This window comes from Mustela erminea, chromosome 19 (genome assembly GCF_009829155.1).
Source record: "Mustela erminea isolate mMusErm1 chromosome 19, mMusErm1.Pri, whole genome shotgun sequence".
Lineage (NCBI taxonomy): Eukaryota > Metazoa > Chordata > Mammalia > Carnivora > Mustelidae > Mustela > Mustela erminea.
Window position 1 is genome coordinate 46932663 of NC_045632.1, and position 13461 is coordinate 46946123.

At 40.9% G+C, this 13461-nt stretch overlaps 1 protein-coding gene across 5 annotated transcripts in view; it reads right to left on the reverse strand.

Moving 5' to 3' along the window:
- The window catches only part of IST1 (IST1 factor associated with ESCRT-III), a 33703-nt gene extending 29797 nt beyond the window's left edge, over window positions 1–3906 (reverse strand). For 2 of the 5 annotated variants that reach the window (XM_032323319.1, XM_032323318.1), the window contains exon 1: window positions 3643–3760. The gene's annotated coding sequence lies outside the window, so the exon portion shown is untranslated. Of the gene's footprint in view, window positions 1–3642; window positions 3762–3821 lie in introns of those variants that run through there. The other 3 variants (XM_032323317.1, XM_032323320.1, XM_032323316.1) reach the window with 3 other exon arrangements.
- Window positions 3907–13461: the final 9555 nt, after the last annotated feature.

Sequence of the window (13461 nt, forward strand, 5' to 3'; positions counted from 1 at the left end):
GGGAAAGAGAAAAGCAGGCTCTCCGCTGAGCAGAAGCCCAATGCGGGGCTCGATCCCAGGACCCTGGAATCATGACCCAAGCTGAAGGCAACCGCTTAACCAACTGAGTCACCCGGGCGCTCCTTTAGCAATATTTTTAAATTAAGATATGCATGTTGTTTTGTCAGACATAATGCTACTGCACACTTAACAGGCTACAATGTATTATAACATTAATTATTATACATACTTTGAAAAAAAAAATTAGGGGTGCCTGGGTGGCTCAGTCTGTTAAGAGTATGCCCTCAGGGGCGGCTGGGTGGCTCAGTGGGTTAAAGCCTCTGCCTTCAGCTCAGGTCATGATCCCAGGGACCTGGGATCGAGCCCCGAATCAGGCTCTCTGGTCAGGAGGGAGCCTGCTTCCCCCTCTCTCTGCCTGCCTCTCTGCCTACTTGTGATCTGTCAAATAAATAAATAAATAAATCTCAAAAAAAAAAAAAAAAAAATGTCTGCCTCCAGATCAGGCCACAATCCTGGAGTCCTGGGATGGAGACTGCATCCAGCTCTCTGCTCAGAGAAGGGGCCTGCTACTCCATCTCCCACTGCCAGTCCCTTTGCTTGTGTTCTCTCAAATAAACAAACTCTTAAAAAAAAAAAAAAAAAGGTAAACAAAGATTCATTTGACTCATTTTATTGTGATATTCACTTTATAGTGCTGGTCTGGAACCAAACCCACAATATCTCCAGGGTATGCCTATACTGATCTATTTTTATTGGTGTACCACTATTGTCAAGTGCCCTTCCTGGCTCTTCCCAACTCCTCATTAAATCCCAATCCTTAACTGTGGAACAACAAACCCATCTAGTCCCTCTTTCATCATTCAATTCCGGGAGGCTTTTTTTTCTCTCTCTTTTTTCAAGAGCCTCTTAAAGAAGGATCTCTTTACTCCAAATAAGAGAAGGTGTAAAACCATGGATTGAGTCATTCCTCATGTTATTTGGAGGAGGAAGGTGAGACTGCTGCAGCTCACACCTGCTGCCCAAAATTGTGAAGCTGTCCAGCAGTAGTAACCCTGAAAGCTCTATTTATAGTTAAAAATAGGAAGGGGGAAAAAAAAGGTGTGGGGCAGCCAGTTGGCTCAGTCAGATAAGTGTCTGCCTTTGGATCCGGACATGATCTCAGCTCTCTGCTCAGCAGGGAGTTTGCTTCTCCCTTTCACTCCTCATCTGTGCTCTCCCTCTCTCTTTCAAATAAATAAAATGTCGCCTAAAGAAAGAAAGAAAGAAAACAAAAAAGATCCTGAAGTCCTAAGAAGCAAGCTTTAGAGTATGTAGCTCCAAAAGTGCCAAGTGGGGAAGGGTGGCAGCAGAGTCAATAGTGGCTAGGATGATATTATGCCGTATAAAAGAAAACTTGGTATTTGAAATGTATTATTCTACTTTTCTTGAATACTTCTTCCCTATAAAATAAATGATATAAACAAATTTAGGTATGACCACTGTAATGAAGCTATGAAGAGGTAACGTAAGAGTACAAACAAGCCAGAAAGCATTTCTAAGTTAGTATAGTCCAATCCTTAAAACCTTTGATTTATTACAGAATGCCAACTCTACTGTATTTTCAGTTATCCATTATCAAATCTTCGCTAACAAAATTAATCAAGATTAAATTTAATTTTTGAACAAGATTAAAAGTTAGTAAAATGAAGGGCCACAAGACCAGCAGCATCACGCATAAACTCACAAGTACTGACCACAGAAAACAGAGACCACCAAGATATTCTGAAAGAAGCTATAAATACTGAAATGTATTTATGAAAGTATTTTTGTCTTATTTCAATAAAATTAAAACAACTATATGTTTACTCAGAGTTTTTCCTCATATTTTACAGTTGTAATCATGGACTCTGACACTACTGAGTCCTTTAATCACGTGATACAGTATCTGTTATGCTAGTGTCTTCAGCTTTATTTTAATGGCTGTCTAATATTCCATAGTAATTTTTAAATTAGTCCCCCAACTTTCTGATATTTATCATATAATGCTGAAATCGGTATTCATATACATACTACATTTCCTATATTTGAAGTTACTTCATTAGACTACACCTTATTTTGTAGTTTTGTTTTTTTTAAATCAGAATAGACTACATACAGCTGGGACTTGACTCTAGTATCTTTTTAAAGATTTTTATTTATTTTTTGGTCAGCGAGAGAGAGAGAGCACAAGCAGGGAGAAGCAGGCAGAGGGAGAATCAGGCTCCCCATTAAGCAAGGAGCCCAATGCAGATCTCAATCTCAGGACTCTGGGATCATGACCTGAGTGGAAGGCAGCCACTTAACTGACTGAGCCACCCAGGTGTCCCTTGAATCTAATTTTAAAGGAATGAGAACTTAGGTAGACTAAAGTTGGAGATTCTGGAAGCTCCTGATCACTTAGAATCCCAGAGGCACTGGAACAGGGTAAAAACAAGTAATTTGGACAGAACAGTAACAGTACTTTAAAAAATGACAGGATTCAGAAACTGGGGAACTTTAAAATGCAATGTTAACATTAAAGTTTCAAAACACTCTTTTATCTTCTAAGAAAAGGATATTACCCTTTAGATGTGATTCTGAGAAAGCCGTAAAAGCCAAACTTCCCACAGACTACTGGATTGTAGGTAAAGGAGTCAAAGGCTTCTACATGAATACACACTCACTCACATACATCTCAACTACTATTTTGTTAAATACACGCACAAGGAGAGATATAAACAAAACTGGCCCTGAACTGGTCGTTGTTGAAGCTAGATGACGGAATTCATTACTCTTTAGTCCACATGAAATTTTAATTAGAAGTTAAACTCGTGATGCAAAACAAAAAATTACAATCCCCGGTAGGAGTTATTTATGGGCGGCTTTTAATTTTACTACTGCAGAGAATGAAAGCCTCTGTGTCTTTCCTACTGCCTAACTGTAAACGGACCCTCGTGGATCCTGATCCTGGCAAAAGTTTACGCTGGCGAGTTTCGAGTCCTCAGCTCCAGCACCCCGGAAAAGGAGAGCTGAGAACACAAAGAGAGAGGCAAGGACAGGGCCTCGGGCTCCTCACAAGGTTTCCCATAAGACACGGAGGAGTCTGCGAAACCGGGCAAAGACCGAAACTCGCTTACGCTGAAGAGAAGAGCAATCTCCTCCGGCCAAAGGGGGCACCACCTCAGGAGGCCGCCCCGCCGGGTACAGGCGACCAGACTCTCGTGGTCAACGCAGACCCGGATCTTTCCGACGTCTGTCTGGACCCGTGGAAACCGCACAGGGTGTTACCGAGACCGCGGGCCGAGCGCTGTCACCAACAGGAGCCGAGGCCGCGGCGTTTCCGCCTTGGCGGAGACTCCTCGAAGCAGGAAGAACAACAGGAAAGTTTCGCCGCCTCAAGTAGCCAGGACTAGCGGTATCCAAGCCGGTCCCGGCCCTGCCAAGCCCCCCATCCCCGCCTCAGACGGCCTCCCGAACCACGGACCACCGGCCTGACCTCGGGCCTGACCCCAAACCCAGGATCCCTCCCTTTCTCCTCGCTTGCCACCTAAGGCTCGTCTGAATCCCAGACTAGGGGCTCCTAAACCCGGAGCGCAGCGCGAGGAGAAAAACAAAGACCCTTGACGCGAAGACTGCCACACTCACCTGCCTGAATCCAGGCGTGAAAAAGGCTGAGAGGAACCTGGCACTTAAAGCTCAGCATCCAAAATGGCGGCTCGCTCAGCCTCGGCACAAACGAGCGCGGGCGGAGGGATCTGCGGGACCAAGCTAGCCACGCCCTCCTCCCAGAGATTGGCTGCGCGCCCGCCGCTCCCGGAACTCACGTCCTGAGGGGCTCGAGGTTCCTACATTCAGCTCCCTTTGGAGCCGGCGCGACGGGGACTACTTCCCGCGGCGGAGGCATGAGTGGTGACGCGTAAACACGTCACGCCACCTGCGTGGACACGTCACGCCTCCTGCGTGACGATGGTCAGCTGGCAGAGGCGCACCCGGGGTAGGGCAGGTCTTACCGTGGGCTTGGAGAGGCGGGCGGGAGTGGTTTGTTCTCTTGCTCGTTGCCCAGTACGTTTTCCCGGATTGTTCCAGTCCCTCGAAAAACTGGCTCCAGGACTACCTTTTGGACATCCGGAGTAACTCCCTGAAATTTGCTCCCGTCCTTCTCTCGACTCCAGTCGCCCTAGGAGCTTGCCCCCAGGTGTCGGGTTCTTTGCTCCAGCGGCAATGACTGAGCAGGTTTCGATTCTTTAGACGGCTGTTTATCCAACCCTTCACCCGAGTCCCTTAGTTGCCCTCCATCACTGCATTGAGGTCCTCCAATCGCTCTGCCCCTCCTTTAAAAAAACCTGATTGCTCTTTCGAGCCAAATCTCCAGTCTGTATTATTGAATTCACTAATATTTCCCTAACAACGCGTTCTACGGGAATTTACCTTAACTCTATTCAGGGGGAAACTTTCACTTAGTTTTCTTTGTTTTTTCACTTGAAAGCCGGTCCTCAGGTCAATGAGGGAAGGGGCTTCCTCGGCTCAGGGCCTCTAGGAGAGGTAATTCTGCCCCCTACCGTAGAGGCTGCCATCTACCGGAACCAGAATTGGTTTCGGAAATTGTAACGCGGTCGTGTGACAAGAATGGAGCTATGCGTTACTGGATGAGGTTTATATGAATTTAGAGACAGCGCGTTTTTGTAACCACTTGTAATATTTCCTTAAAAGACCGATTCCAGAACCTCAAAATACAGTGTTTGATTATTTTAAAATGTGTGTGTTGGGGGAGAGGTTTCCCCTGTAAATGCATGCAAATATAATTGAGTCTGTCACGCACTAAGATAATGGCATCTTAAAAAATGGAAGTGAGGGGCGTATGGGTGGCTCAGTCAGTTAAGTGTCTGCCTTTGGCTCAGGTCATGATCCCAGGGTCCTGGAATGAGTACCCCATCAGGCTGCCTACTCAGTCGGGAGCCTGGCTCTCCCTCTCCCTCTGCAGCTCCCCCTGCTTGTTCTATGTCTCTTTCTCTCTGTGTGCCAAATAAATAAATAAAATCTTAAAAAAAAAAAAAAATGGAAGTGAGAGCGGACTGCTCGAACTTAAAGCATTAGAGACACTGCAACTAAATGTAATGTGTGTGGGTCTTGTTTAATGATTACAACAAACCAACTAGAAAAGACATTTTTTAAACAACCAGGGAAATTAGACCAGGTATTATATGATACCATATGGACCATATATGGACCAGGTATTATATGATACCAACTAACCAAAGAATTGTTATTTTGTTAAGCATGAAAATGGCATTGAGAATTTTTAAGAAAATGTCCTTTGAGAATTTTTTTTCCTTTGAGAAATTTTTAAACAATAAATACTTTGCATTGGGGTTAAAATGGGGCAAATTGCATTGGGGTTAAAATTGGGGCAAAAATCTTGATGATCATTTAATTGAGTGAGTTATTATTGTACAATTTTCTCTACCTTTAAGTATGTTTTAAAATGTTCATAGTCAGGGCACCTGGGTGGCTCAATGGGTTAAAGCCTCTGCCTTCCACTCAGGTCATGATCTCAGGGTCCTGGGATCCAGCCCTGCTTAGGGCTCTCTGCTCAGCAGGGAGCCTGCTTCCCCCTCTCTCTGCCTGCCTCTCTGCCTACTTGTGATCTCTGTCTGTCAAATAAATAAATAAAATCTTTAAAAAAATGTTCATAGTCAATAAGTCAAAAGGTGAAAACAACCCAACTGTCCATTGTCCAATGACCAATAAAAGATGGTACATATATGCAATGGAATATTATTCATTCTAGAAAAGAAGGAAATTCTGATACATCATCTACAACATGGACAAAGCTTGAAGCTATTATAAGTATGTTAAATAAGCCAGTCACAAAAGGACATAACACGGTGTAATTCTATCTATACAAGGTCTCATTCAGACCTTGTATAGATACAGAGGTCAAATTCAGAGAAGGAGAAAGTAGAATAGTGATTACCAGAGGCTAGAGGAGGGGAAAGAAGTTCTTTAATAAGTACAGAGTTTCATTTTGGGAAGACAAAAAATTTCTAGAGATATATGGCGGTGAAGGCTACATGACAACATGAATGTACTTAATGCCACTGAAGCATATAATTCAAAATAGTTAAAAAGCTAATTTTTAGGTTATATATATTTCACCACAATAAAAAACTGTTCATAACAAAAATTTTTAAGTCCTTGTCATGAGGGGGATTAAATAAACAGGATATATGCTAATAATTTAAATGCAAAATATGGAATCTTCTATATAACTGGCTCTAATGAAAAGAGACTAATAAACATAATAAGCAAATGAAATACATAAAACTCAATTGGATCCTGGTTAGATAAAAAAGGATACTTGGAAAAACAATTTAGGGTATTCAAAAATGTTTCGAATATTAGGTATTATGAAATTATTGTTTATTTTCACAGGCAGTAATAATTGTAGTTGAGCAGGGGAGTCCCCTTATTCTTGGAGTTACATGTTGAACTATGTAAAAGTAAAGGATCATGGTGCCTGCAACTTACTTTCAAATTGCTCAGAGGAAAAAAAAAAAGTGTGTGTGTATTTATACTATATATACCTCAATGGGAAATAGTAGTTCCCCCCCAAAACTATGAGATTAAGCCATAGTCCCAGCAATAAATAAATATATTCTGATTCTGCTCTTCATTTAGTTTAAAGGAGAATAAAGAGTGAATTTAATACCTTCTCTTTTTTTAAGAGAAAAATGTTTGTTTTTACTAATTTGAGAGTGCATGTGTGGAAAGACTCCCCATGCCATTTTTAATTTTTTGGAAAATATTAAAAATTTATGCATTTTTTTATTTTAAATTTAACACAAATAGGATAATAACATGTACACTATTCAATAAACCTGCTTTTTATTTTTATTTTTTAATTAAATATTTTTTTATTTATTTATTTTAGAGAGAGCCACGTGAAACTTGATCGCACAGCCTCAAGATCATGACCTGAGCTGAAATCAATAGTCAAGGACTTAACTGACTGAGTCACCCAGGCATCCCTAAACCTGCTTTTTATATTTAATATATTCTGTATATCATTTTTTAAGATTTTATTTTTAAGTAATCTCTATACCCATGGGGGACTCAAACTTAAAACCCTGAGATCAAGTTGCACACTGTACTGACCAAGCCAGCCAGGCACCCATTCTGCATCGGACTCTCTACTCAGCGTGGAGCCTGCTTCCCCCTCTCTCTCTGCCTGCTTCTCTGCCTACTTGTGATCTCTGTCTGTCAAGTAAATAAATAAAATCTTTTAAAAAAAGAAATAAAGGGGCGCCTGGGTGGCTCAGTGGGTTAAGCCGCTGCCTTCGGCTCAGGTCATGATCTCAGGGTCCTGGGATCGAGTCCCGCATTGGGCTCTCTGCTCAGCAGGGAGCCTGCTTCCTCCTCTCTCTCTCTCTACCTGCCTCTCCATCTACTTGTGATCTCTCTCTGTCAAATAAATAAATAAAATCTTTAATAAATAAATAAATAAATAAATAAATAAATAAATAAAATTTAAAAAGAAATAAAATAAAAGTGAGATGATTCATTTAGAAAAATTGCTTCCTACCCAGCAGTTGCTTCAACTCACCATTCATCACCTGTATTCTGTCCTAATTATTTATTTGTTTGTTTTTTAAAGATTTTTTGTTTATTTATTTATTTGACAGACAGAGATCACAAATAGGCAGAGAGAGAGAGAGGAGGAAGCAGGCTCCCCACTGAGCAGAGAGCCCGATGTGGGGCTCGATCCCAGAACCCTGGGATCATGACCTGAGCTGAAGGCAGAGGCTTTAACCCACTGAGCCACCCAGGCGCCCCAGTCCTAATTATTTAGATCCTAGAGCACATCAGTGTAAATCGTACCACACCAGCCAGTTATCCAAACAGTACCTCTGTCCATGGCTGGACAGCCCAGTTTCATTCAGAAGCAAAACATAATTGAAAAAATCAAACTGACTCACATCATTTTGCTTGAAAATTCTGTTTTGCTCTTAGGATAAAAATTAATGCATAACATGTCTTTGGCTTAGTAACCAGTAACTCTTTTTTCTGTAAATGATTATAACTAGAGGCCATCACAAAAACCCGAGACGGTGCTTGAACGCGGTAGAACAGGGATCCATAACCGGGCTGCAGGCCACGATCGGGAAGGGCTGTTTCTGCACACTCCCTCCGGCCAAGAATGGTTTGTGCAGCAGTGACGGATTGTAAAATACAAAAGAACAAAAGGAAAGAAGAATATGTGACAGAATCCTTATGTGCCCACAAATAAAATATTTAACTGGCCCTTTATGGAAAAGTTTTGCTGACTGCTGCAATGGAAGAAAGTACTACACTTTTTGTATGAGAGAAGGGAAAGATGATGGGCAGAGAGTAATTTGTCTTTTCTCCTTTTTTTTTTTTTTAAGATTTTATTTATTTATTCCTCAGAGAGAGAGAGGGAATGTGCATGTGAGCACAAGCAGGGAGAGCAGCAGGCAGAGAGAGAGGGAGAAGCAGGCTCCCTGGTGAACAAGGAGCCTGACAGGGCACTCAATCCCAGGACTCTGGGATCGTGACCTGAGCTGAAGGTAGGCACTTAACCGACTGAGCCATCCATGTGTCCCCCCAACCTTTTTTTTTTTAAGATTTATTATTTGAGAGAGAGAGAGACCGTCAGGGGAGGGTCAGAGGGAGAGAATTCTAAGCAGACTCTCTGCTGAGCATAGAGCTAACTCAGGCTGGACCTCACAACCCTGAGATCATGACCTGAGCCAAAATCAAGATTGGACGCTCAACTGACTGAGCCACCTGGGTGCCCCTTGTCTTTATTCTTTTAAGCATTAACGTTTAGAAAAGGGAAAGTTTTGGGGCACCCACGTGGCTCAGTAGGTTAAGTGTCCGACTTTAGCTCAACCCTCAGTGGGGAGTCTGCTTGTCCCTCTACTTCTGCCCCTCCCCCACTCGTCCTCACTCTCTCCAATAAATGAATTCATAAATAAATAAAATATTTTAAAAAATAAAAGGGGGGGGCGCCTGGGTGGCTCAGTGGGTTAAGCCGCTGCCTTCAGCTCAGATCATGATCTCAGGGTCCTAGGATCAAGCCCCGCATCGGGCTCTCTGCTCAGCAGGGAGCCTGCTTCCTCCTCTCTCTCTGCCTGCTTGTGATCTCTTTCTGTCAAATAAATAAATAAAATCTTTAAGGAAAAAAAAATAAAAAATAAAAGGGAAAGTCTCAAAAATATAAAATAGGGACCAGTCTGGACATTTTCATAGGCCTATAGAAAAATAAAGAGCATTTTTTAGAGCACCTATGGAATGATTTCTTCAGAGAACTTATTAATATCATTAATTGGGGCTACATATGAATATTAAATATTTCTATGGTATTTTTCAGTTTACAAGTTACTTACAAACACATTATTTCAATTTGAGGCTCATGACATTCCTATGAAGCAATGATGGGTCAGAAGTGATTGTTCATTTTTATAGGAAAAGAATGAAGCTCAGAGCTACAGTGATGAGTCTAAGGTCAACAGTAAGCACCAGGGTCAGATCTTGACCCAGATCTTGAGACTATAATACTTTCCATTATCCATGATGATTCACATTCTGGTTTTACCTCAAATTCATGCATATTGATTTCATCAAAAATGAAAAGAAAAATGCATTAAATCATGATTATGATTCTGATTTGGGTTCATATACAAGAGCAAAAGAAAGGTCTCAAATCAGATTGTTTTCATAGCATTTATCATTATTGCAATCATCCTAGAAAATCTAATTTTTCCTTAAATGACTCCAAAGGGATGAAAATATAATCTAGATTCTAAATATAAACTCAAAGGGTGCCTGGGTGGCTCAGTGGTTTAAAGCCTCTGCCTTTGGCTCAGGTCATGATCTCAGGGTCCTGGGATGGAGCCCCACATCAGGCTCTCTGCCCACCGGGAAGCCTGCTTCCCTCTCACTCTCTGCCTGCCTCTCTGCCTACTTGTGATCTCTGTCTGTCAAATAAATAAAACTCATTAAAAATTTTAAAAAATACATTAAATATAAACTCAAAAGTTAAAACAATCTCCTTAAAATATAAGATTTATATCCAGACTATATGATACTGGCATAAGGATAGACATATTGATCAATGGTATATAATTGAAAGTCCAGAAGAAAGCCCATACATTTATGGTCAACTGATACTCAAGAAGGATAATAAGGCAGACCAATGGGGACAGAATAGACTTTTCGACAAATAATTCTAGAAAAACTGGATATCCACAAGCAAAAGAATAAACTTGCAACTCCCTGTCTCACACTTATACAAAAATTAACTCAAAATGGATCAAAAACTTAAATGTAAGAGCCAAAACTAGAAAACTCTGAGAATACATGGATGTAAATCTTCATGACTGAAGACTAGGAGGTGGCTTCTTAGATATGACACCTAAATCTCAAGCAGCCAAAGAAAAAATACACAAGTTGGACTTCATACATAAAAATCGTTGGTGCTTCCAAGGAATAAAGACAGCTTACACAATGGCAGAAAATTTTGGAAGTCACAGATTCTCTAAGAGTCTAGTCTAACCAGAATATTGAAAAACAACAACATTCAAAATCAACACTGAAAAGACAAAAACCCAATTTAAAAATGGGCAAAGGAGTTGTATAAGGCATTCTTCAAATGGTTAGTAATAAGCACATGAGAAGGTGTTCAACACCCTTAGTCACCAGGGAAATGTAAGTCAAAACCACAATAAGTTGTCACTTCACACCCACTACAATGGCTATAGTAAAAAAAGAAAAACAATAACAAGTGTCGTCTAGGATGTGCATAAATTGGAACCCTCCTACATTGCTGGTAGGAATGTAAATTGATTTAAGCAGAGAGCCTGATGCAGGCACTTTGGTAAACAGTCCGGCAGTTCCTCAAAAAGTTAGAGTTATCATATGACCCAGTAATTTCACTCCTAGGTATATATCTAAGAGAATTGAAAAAATATGTTCACGCAAAAATCACACACAAGGGCGCCTGGGTGGCTCAGTGGGTTAAGCCGCTGCCTTCGGCTCAGGTCGTGATCTCAGGATCCTGGGATCGAGTCCCACATCGGGATCTCTGCTCAGCAGGGAGCCTGCTTCCCTCTCTCTCTCTCTCTGCCTGCCTCTCTGTCTACTGTGACCTCTCTCTGTCAAATAAATAAATAAAATCTTTTAAAAAAAAATCACACACAAATATTCACAGCAACAGTACTCAGAAAAGCTGGTAAGTGGAAACAACGCAAATAATTATCAACTGACGAATGGAAGTAAAATATAGTATATCCATACAGTGGAGTATTACTTAGCCATAAAAAGGAACGAAGTATTGGGACACTCGGCTGGCTCAGTTGGTAGAGCATGTGATTCTTGGTCTCAGGGTCATGCGTTAGAACCCCTATGTTGGAGGTAGTGTTTACTTAAAAAGAAAAAAATCTAAAAAAAAAAAAAAGCAATAAAGCACTGACACAATGGATATTAACATGTACAACATAGATGAATCTTGAAAACATTATACCAAGTGAAAGAAGCAGACACAAAAGGCCCCATATTGTATGATTCCATTTCTGTAAAATGTCCAGAATAGGCAAATCTGCAGAGACAGAAAGTAGATGAGTGATTCCCAAAGGTTGTGGGGAGGAAGAGTGGGGAGTTACTGCTAATGATTATAGGGTTTCTATTTGGGGCAATGAAAATGTTTTGGAATTAGATTATGGTGATGTTGCATGACCTTGTGAATATACTAAAAACCACTGAATTACATACTCTAAACATATGAATTTCAGGGGTATCTGGCTGGCTCAGAAGGTAGAGCAGTTAATCTTGGGGTTGTAAATTCAAGCCCTGTGCTGGGTGTGGAGATTACTTAAAAATAAAATCTTTGGGGCTCCTGGGTGGCTCAGTAGTTTAAGCGTCTGCCTTCAGCTCAGGTCATGATCCCAGGGTCCTGGGATCGAGCCCTGCATCGGGGTCCCTGCTCTGCAGGAAGCCTGCTTCTCCCTCTCCCACTCCCACTCCCCCTGCTTGTGTTCCCTCTCTCGCTGTGTCTCTTTCTGTCAAATAAATAAATAAAATCTTTAAAAAAAAAATAAAATCTTTACCAGGAAAAAAAAAAGTGTAAATTTCATGGTATGTAAATTTTATCTTAATAAATGTTTAAATGAAGTTCTTTAAATTATCTTACCTATATTTTGTAAAGCCCTAATGAGCTCATTGTAGAAGTCAGTAAATATAAAACAGATTAGGAAGATATTTCAAGGAAAAGTTTATAGAGTTGAAGTGGCAAAATAATAGCACAACTGAGTTGACTGGGAAAGTGGAAATAAAAAATGAAGCTGAAAAAAAAATCCATGATTAATGAAAAAGTATTCTAGATCCACAAGTTTAGGTGAGAACAGAGGGAAAAGAAACTAATTCCTTATTTAGCAATTTTTCCCATATTTGAATATAACCTGAGTCACACCATCTCAGAGAAACAAGAAGGTTATAAGAATAGCATTATTGTGATCCTATTTTATTTGCAGCTCAAGGAGAAAGAACAAGCTGCCCAGCTTCACACAGTAACTTAATGATGAAATTAAGAAATTTCACTGAAGGCTTTCTCCTAATGTTTTACCTGCTTGCTATTTTCTTTTTTTTTTTTAAGATTTTATTTATTTATTTGACAGACAGAGATCACAAGTAGGCAGAGAGGCAGGCAGAGAGAGAGAGAGAGGGAAGCAGGCTCCCTGCGGAGCAGAGAGCCCGATGCGGGGCTCGATCCCAGGACCCTGAGATCATGACCCAGCCGAAGGCAGCTGCTTAACCCACTCAGCCATCCAGGCGCCCCCTGCTTGCTATTTTCATGTTGCAAATATCCTCTATGTCAACTTTAAAGTGACAAAGCTATATTGGCATCGCTCAGTCTAAACTCATCAAGAATTACTGTTAAGTATGAAAGTCAATGTTTATTCCAGCTTGCATTTTTCCCCCAAGTTTTTATTTAATTTCGTTAGTTATAGAGACAGTGTTAAATTAGTTTCAGGTGTAGAATTTAGTGATTCAACACTTACATACAATACCCAGTTACGCATCACAACAAGTGACATGCTCTCTAATCTCCACCCCGTTTAACCCATCACCCCCCCCTCCCTATACTTGTGAGTGTGGTTTTTTGGTTTGCCTATCTCGTTTCCCCCCTGTGTTCATTTATTTTGTTTCTTAAATTCCACATGAATGAAATCTTATGGTAATTGTCGTTCTTTGACTTATTTCTCTTAGCATAATACTCTCTAGCTCCATTCATGCCACAGTAAATGGCAAAATTTCACTTTTTTTTTATGGCTGAGTAGTATTCTTGTGTGTGTGTGTGTGTGTGTGTGTGCGCGCGTATACACACACTACATCTTTTCTTAAGGTTTATTTATTTGAGAGACAGAGAGCATGTGCATGCATGAGGAG